At 40.1% G+C, this 8,637-nt stretch overlaps 1 long non-coding RNA gene across 1 annotated transcript; it reads left to right on the plus strand.

Annotated features, from left to right (window-relative positions):
- Positions 1–538: 538 nt before the first annotated feature.
- On the plus strand, positions 539–5,101 carry LOC135493980 (uncharacterized). Its single transcript, XR_010448328.1, has 4 exons — positions 539–2,508; positions 3,080–3,148; positions 3,433–3,505; positions 4,010–5,101. It is a non-coding gene; the product is annotated as an uncharacterized LOC135493980 (long non-coding RNA).
- The last annotated feature ends 3,536 nt before the right edge of the window (positions 5,102–8,637 follow it).

Below are 8,637 nucleotides of genomic sequence, written 5' to 3' on the forward strand. Positions count from 1 at the left end.
AAGGACATTCACCTCATACGGGGGGGTTGACTTTTCTGGCTCCTCTTATGAGCACTTCCCATTCCCTGGTTGTGTAAACCTTTTGATGTCGTCTGGCCCCTTCAATGGTTGCATGCATGGAATCGGCCTCCAGGTAACTATGGCCAGATTCCATGTACTTCAGGTCAACTACTTCAAGGTTGGGAATTTTCTGAACAGCGTATAGCATGGCACCTGCCATGAACTGATTCCGATTCTGTCCTCCACAGGTATCGGAGAAACTAGTGAAGTGGCGAACCTCTTGCGGCAATCTTTGCAGATAGTCAAGAAGGGCAGTTGCAATCTCATTTGCCCCTCTACCACCTTCTGTTTCATCCCACAGATAGCAATGCCCAGCAGTTGTTGCCTGATTATAGATAGTGAAGTTATAAACTGCAAGTTTTCTTTTATAATAAATCTGTGCATCTCCTGCGAATGGAGTGGTCAGCACTGCCTCCAGGTCGAATGAGACTGCATGGTAGTCGTCGCTTTCCTTGGCTGTCCTCTTGTCTTCTTTTTGGCTCACCGTAGGGGAGTCTATACAACACCGCAGTGTCCGTCGTCCGTCGTCGTCCGTCGTCGTCGTATCCTGTTTCAAAAACAGTGGCACGTTTCTTAACCGCTAAGCCTATGAACTTGTAACTTTGTACACAGGACTCCCTTGGTCAGATGACCTGTGACACTAAATTTCGGTCCGATCTGATTCTTAATTTGGCCACCAGGGGGCCGAATGTAGATATCTAAAAAGTGTGATATCTCGCTTATTAATAACTTGTTTGGAATGAAATTTTTGTGGTAGGTACTCATAGCAAGGGTACATCATATATCATACGGGTTTTTAATTTGACCTACTTTTCAAGGTCACAGAGGTCAAATGGCGTAAATTGGCTGTTTCAGTGTAACTATGGCACGTTTTTCAACCTCCACAGCTATGAACTTGAAACTTAGTACATATAACCCCCTATACCAGATAACCTCTGGTGCTGAATTTCGGTCTGATCTGATTCTCAACTTGGCCACCAGGGGGCCGAATGTGGATACCTAAAAAGTGTGATAATTCGCTTATCAATAACTTGTTTTCAATAAAACTTTCGTGGTGGGTACTAATAGCAAGGATACATCATATATCGTACGGGTTTTTAATTTGACCTACTTTTCAAGGTTGCAGAGGTCAAATGGCATAAATTGGCTGTTTCAGTGTAACTATGGCACGTTTCTCAACCGCCACAGCTATGAACTTGAAACTTGGTACATATAACCCCCTATATCAGATAACGTCTTGTGCTGAATATCGGTCCGATCTGATTCTCAATTTGGCCACCAGGGGGTCGAATGTGGATATCTAAAAAGTGTGATATCTCGCTTGATGACTTGTTTTCGATAAAACTTTTGTGGTAGGTACTCATAGCAAGGATACATCATATATCATATGGGTTTTTAATTTGACCTACTTGTCAAGGTCACAGAGGTCACAACGCAGACACAGATATGGCCGAAATTGCATGTTTCGTGTTTTTCGTGTTGTGGCAATCCAAAGGTCGTGAGTTCAAACCCCGGTCAAGGACGGCCAAAAATATTTTTTTTATTTTATTATTTTTTTTATCTTTTCACTTTTGTCTTTTCTGACTTGTACCTTACATTTTCTTGATTTTTTATTTATTTGGTGCCATATCATTAGGTGGCTATCTTGGAAATCATTTTTTGTCATTTTGTAGCCTATTGTTGTCACTAGAGTGATGAAATTGTTGGTGGATGTGTATACATATCACCCTGGTTTATCATTTGACCTATCAATCAGGGATCACTGAGGTCAAAGTTAAAAATTCACCATTGTCATCAAGTGGCACGTTCTTCACTATTATTTTGACCTAGACTGTACATGCAAGCTTGGTACCGCAAGTCTCGGATTCACCACTTGGCCAGGGCCAGTTCTGAACAGATCACAGATGCATGTGTGAATAAGGAGAGGCCTACATGATCATAGGAAAAAAGGCAGTTGTCTGATTTGTCATACCTTACAGAAATATTAGAACAGCTCATAGATCATTCCAAATTTAGGCCCCACAGGCCAAAGTGGCAGCTGCAAGTACCGCACATCAAATTATGCTTATGATTAACCCACCACAATCGGGTGGGAAACTTGTACCATGTGACCATTACTTCTTGGATTTTATTGAAAATTATTTCAAAGATGCCACTAAATTTGTGCACGAAAGGCGCCCTATAAGTATAGTTGGAGACCATACATAAATATGCTGTACTACTACTATTGTTTCAATTCAGTTAGGAGGAAAGGATTTCTATGTAGGGTCTGCTGTATTTAGGTTCTGCATCACTGAAACTGAAAAAAATACATATTTGAAAAATATCAGAGAATAATTTATTCAGTAAAGGCGCTCCATACATTGACCACTTCCTGTTTCTCATCTTGCAAGAGACTGCACATGTGCTTGATTTCAGGATTTTCAAAGTGTTATTAGTGCATTATTGGTAAGTTAAATGCAACATTTGGGACATGAGGTTTGATTAAAATGTACATTGGACCTACACTCATTGTATTTTCTAGTATTAGTAGGTCTGAGGTGTGTTTTTGGAAGTTTGGTCATGATGCTCGTGCTCAACTACATGCAATACACACAGCATGCATGCAATGATGCATGTCGTCTACACTACATTATTGTATAGGCCTACACATTGTTTGTTTACAAAACATGTACTGGTCGTGCTGGCCACTGTATACTAGTACATTGGGTCAATTGTACACAAAATGTACTGACTGTCCCTGCCATACCAGATTCTGCAGTCAACCCAGTTTGCAAAATTCAGCTGGCCACACCAAACTAGCAGAAAACTAGCATCTGTTCTTTTGTTCATTGTGCCTCTTAAAAGGTTTGTTGTGGATGGCGTGGCAGTGACTTCCTCCGGCTGGTGTGATGTTATCTCTTACAGCTAAGAAAGGTCGATCAAACGTTCTTGACACTTTCTGTCAGGCTGTGGTTGGGCTTATAATAATAGGCTCGATAATAATATGCTAGTACATGTATTTCATTTACTTTTTTAGGTTGTTGCTATTTCTATGAGTCATTGAGTGTATTGCTGATGCAGATCAAGCTTATTTAGGGCTACTGCGGTAAGTCTTACATCACCTGGTGTAATATGACGATGTTGTCGGAATATTGTCTGTGATATCGCCACCTTTATTGGGAATCAACGCCATGACGATATACAGTATACACACAGTGATAACTGAATATTACATTGATTAGTACGACATCGTCTGTGTATATGTATGATGTACATGACATAATAATTTTGTGCCCCGCCATGGCAAAACCAGTCGCATGGTGCACAGAAGATGACGTATGTTGTACATGACAACTGTTTTAGAAAACTTTTTCTCTGTCTCTTTTCAAGATTGACACACTTAAGCAAGGTTGTGTGCTATTGACACCAAAGTGGTGGTGGGGTTGTTGGAGGTTTTGATAATGTAAGTACACTGACATAATTGGATCACCAAGTACGCATACTTTCAAGGCATTATTTTATCAATGTATCTATTAGGAATTGGTGGACACTTCGCGATGGTAGTTCAACCCATGGCTGAACTGAAAGTTTTGTGGTGTGATCTCCTATGGTAGAGGAAATTCCCTATTGATTTTAGGCCCAAACCAAAGTCCCAGATGTCCACCAGGCCACCAACTTGTTTTCTTTTTGACAGACCTGAAACGTATGTGGGTCATGACCTACATGTAGTGAAAGGGAGATTCTCTACTAGTTCCAGACCCTATTCAAAATCAAACATGGCCGCCACATGGCTACTATCTTTGCTTTTCAAAACCACTTTAGTGGACGTCAGGCCTTTGGACTCTGGTGTCCATGGAGCAAGGGCATGCATTGCGATTCGCCTGCTTTCACGTTGCAGGTAATTTGATAAACCTTTTGTTCTTTCCCAAAACTTTCTAATTTAACCTGTTTCTCCTTCTTGTTTCAGCTAACGCAGATTTGGCTTGCACTAGCCACGACGACCTTCCACTGCTGACAATTGACCAAGTGTCCTTTGTACGCCTGCCCTCCGAGTGATATTGGCTGTGCCTGCCATATAACTCTGGCATTGGTGTTTATTGCCTCTCACCAAGGCCCTCTCACATTGGTGAGAACATAGTTCAAGTGTCAGCGTACACTTGAACTTAATCGCAGGTGTCAGCGTGCACCTGTGCCTGCCGGGTAACTCTGGCATTGGTAACTGTGCAAGTGTTCATCACACTTGCGTTTGCCTCTAACCAAGGCCCTCTCACATTGGTGAGAACAAAGTTCAAGTGTCAGCGTGTACTTGAACTTAATCGCAGGTGTCAGCGTGCACCTGTGCCTGCCGGGTAACTCTGGCATAATTTTCCATTGATGAATTTTCATCTCGAGAATTCTCATTTGGAAAATTTTGCGTAACGCTGCTGGCGCTTTCTGAAGTTGTCTGCCCTGCTTGAGACAGCGTGCAACTTTCCACAGGTTGCACAGTCCAGGCTCTCTCACGAGAACCCATAGCAGCACAGCAGGCTGCACGCCTGTTATATAAGCATAAGCAAACGAAGAACATAAGCATAAGCAAACAAACAACCAGCAAAGCAAACTATATAATCAGAAACAAAGAAAGCAAGCAAACCAGACCTACGAAGCAAAACCAAGTGAAGCGCTATCAAAGTTATGTGAAGAAGAAAAAGATACTTCTCAAGATTGACCAGCAGAACAGTCCATTAAAGCCTGAAGGAAAAAGGTTGATACTCATTTCCCATCGACTCCATTTTATAGGTGCATCTTGTAGGACCAGCTACTCTTCATCATCGTTCCGACTATTTTACTGTATCCACCGTCATTCTGTACTATGTCTTTGTTATAATATAAGTATATTTTTTCTTCATAAATAAACTCTTACTTGTATATTATAGTAGACTTTGGTTCCTATCTATAGATAGACAGAGACATAGCTACAAAGGAACTGTTCCTGTAATATTGTTCATCACCAAAAGTGCACAGCTAATTGTGACAATTTGGACAACCGGTCAAGACTCAATAAAATTCATCGGAAGGTCGAGTGTAACCCTCTGATTGTTCAGTTCTTCAATATATTTACTACCCGTACTGATAATATATTTCCTACTTCTACCTGCAACAACGTTTTACTCCTGTTGATATTGAACCTAAGATTGTGACGATCATATTGGCCACAGAAAGGGTACGACATTATTGTCGCTGATTATGACTATTGGGGATAGACCGATCAAGAGTGTAAAGTACAATACTTCTGAAAGACAAGTACATATGAACTGAATCAACTTCTTGAAATATTGCACTATCGAATTATTTAGGGAAAAAAAGCGTGTCGCGCTTGTAGTAAGTTGTGTCAATCGTATTGTGTAATTTAATCCGTGGAATAGATAAAAGTAAGCATGATATCTGTTGAACAATACCGTTCAGCTGTGGGCTGTTTCTATAGTAGAGCAACATCCAGCAAACATAAGGACATTGGTCAGTGTGGATGCACCAAAATCTTCATACCACACAGAGATAACTCGAAAGGCTACAGTCTGTCTGAACTGTATAGCTACAACATTAGGTTTGACGAAATTACCAAGAAAAACAATGACCAGGTAGAAAATGTAAGAGCGGCTGCCCATTACTCCTCATTACAAAGCACTTGTGAATACTATTTTTCATGCTGCCTGCTGGAACATCTACTTTTATGTCGTTCATATAACTTCGATAAATTGAAATTAAGTGGTGATGTAGAAAGTAATCCTGGACCAATGGATAATCCACAAATAAGTCGAGTTGTCCAAGGCCATTTCCACCAAGGAGATCACCACTTCTTCTCTACCGACTCAGTTGGTAAGCAATGTGTTGCAAATGCAGTGACCGCACTGATGTATTCACTTGTCATTTCACCTTTGCATTGGGCATCAAATGATTTGAATGACATCTTGATGAATGGCGACATGTTGTATAGGAGTTTCAACAGTATTAGTTACCTTGCAGTTGACGAATTGCCTCCATTAATCAAATGTTTCAATGAACATTTCAAATTGAAACGGCTTGGCTCGACAGTAAATGTGATTTTACATGAAACAACAGTGGAATTGCCAAACTTGTCCCTTCAAACTGCTGTTGATCACATCACAACTTGCACTGGAGCAATCTTGATTATTGGATACGATGCATTTGCAGTGATGTTTCATGAAAATGCTTATTATCTCTTTGACTCTCATAGCAGAGACAAGCATGGTAACCAAGTTCCTGATGGAACATCAGTATTGTTAAGCTTTGGTGATGACTCTCAACTTCAGTGTTATATAAACAAATACGCCAATGATTTGCATCAACTTATTTTTGAAGTGACTTTCTTCAAAGTTAGTATCCTCACACCAAAAGCCTTTCGATTAGCACTGAATAGACAACATGATCCACTCCATTTAAGCTTACCGGTACGCACCAGAAATATCACTGAACCTTCATCAACCACTGTTCCAAAAAAGATTAGAAAAAAAGATGAAAAAATTAACCATTCTGATGATAAGAAAATAACCCAACCAAATATTTTGAAGACACCTGCACATACAGCAATTTCAGAAAATGAATGCATGTCTGAGACAATAGTCTATCCGAATGACAGCACGACTCCCTCCATAAATGCTTCGCATAGTGCCACTTCAACCAAAGAAAGATTATCATCAAATTGTCAGAAACCACTGTTAGATCATCTTGCGACATATTTCATGGATCAGAACGAAAAACATGAAAGGAAGAAAGCGAAAATGAGGGCCTACATACGTCAGAAACGTACTAATCCAGATTATAAAGCCAAGGAAGTCAAAAGTAAGCAACTGGTTCGTGCTGATCCAGATTATAAAGCCAAGGAGGTCAAAAGTAAGCAACAAGTTCGTGCTGATCCAGATTATAAAGCCAAAGAGGTCAAAAGTAAGCGACGAGATCGTGCCGACCCAGACTATCGAATTAGGGAAAATGAAAGAGGAACATCAAGCAAACAGAAACTGCGAGCTGATCCAAACTATAAAGCCAAGGAGGTCAAAAGTAAGCGACGAGATCGTGCTGATCCAGATTATAAAGCCAAGGAGGTCAAAAATAAGCAGCGGGTTCGTGCTGATCCAGACTATAAAATTAGGGAAAATAAAAGAGGAACACCAAGCAAACGGAAACTGCGCACTGATCCAGATTATAAAATCAAAGAATTAAAAAGTAAGCAACATGTTCGGCAAAATCATGAAGTAAAAGTCAAAGAACGAAGAAACAAACAAAAAAGTCGTAGCGATCCAAGAATATATTCCATTGAACAAAATAATGATTTATCGAGAAAAAAGAAATACAGATGTGCTGAGGAATTCCAAGAAATTGAAAGAGAAAGAAAACGATTTAAGCGGTCAAGTGATCGAGAATATAGGCACCAAGAAATGCTATCCAATAGAATGCAGAAAAAGATATCTAGAGCAAACGCCAATTACCAGTCTGTAGAAAAAACATTACGACAAAAAAATGAGTATGGTTCCAACCTTGACAAATGCATAGACAAATTTCATCAAAAAATTAAAATTGGTCCCCTTTATGTTTGCACGTGTTGTCATCAAACGTGGTTTAAAGATTCTGTCATTGATATCAAAAGAGCTAGTGTATCAACGGCACAACAAGATTTGTTGGCACAATGTAAGACTGAATATATATCTGTTGACAACAAAGAATGGATCTGCCGAACTTGCCGAGATTCCGTCAGTAAAGGGAAAATCCCAAAATTGTCAATTGCAAACAATGTTGGCTTCAAAGTAAAAGACAAACCACAAGAACTGGAATTGTACCAGTTGGAAGAAAGACTTATATCATTACGCATTCCGTTCATGCAAATGAGAGAACTTCCAGTTGGTGGTCAGAAGATGGTGAGAGGCAATGTGGTCAATGTCCCAGTAGATGTGTCAAAAACAGTTAGGTCTCTACCTAGAAATTTATCCGATATGGAAACCGTGCCAGTAAAACTCAAAAGGCGAATGCAATACAAAACCAATGAATTTATTGAAAATATCAGACCTACTAAAGTACTTAACGCTCTGAAGTGGTTAAAAGACAATGGTCCTCTTTACAAAGATATCACTATCAATGACCACAACACTTGGAAGGAATCTTTACACCAGCAACACTCTGGAGCCATGTCAGAATTTGTTGACACAGCAGGATCAGAGCCTCGCCCAAGCACTTCACAGTTATTGAAACAGGATGAAGATGGTATTGTCAATTTTGAGATGATCACGGAAAACGGCAAAGATATATTTTTTAGTGCTGACCCAACAGCTTCTTCACCTGTGCCAAGCACGTCCCAACTGAAAAGAAACCGTCAAAATAGTACACCTCATTTTGACATTCACATTGCCTCAAATACAGAGGATAAAACTAATGATAATGACACCGATGATGATAGCGATCATTTCAGTGAAGTCGACGAAACAGAAAAAACATCTGGCAACATGGACACAATGCTCGATGCTCCGGAAGTTGCTGAACCTCAGGAATTCATATTTGCCCCTGGAGAAGGCCAAAGACCACTAAGCATATTTCAAGATAGTAATG

Source organism: Lineus longissimus, chromosome 9 (assembly GCF_910592395.1).
Source record: "Lineus longissimus chromosome 9, tnLinLong1.2, whole genome shotgun sequence".
Classification (NCBI taxonomy): Eukaryota; Metazoa; Nemertea; class Pilidiophora; order Heteronemertea; family Lineidae; genus Lineus; species Lineus longissimus.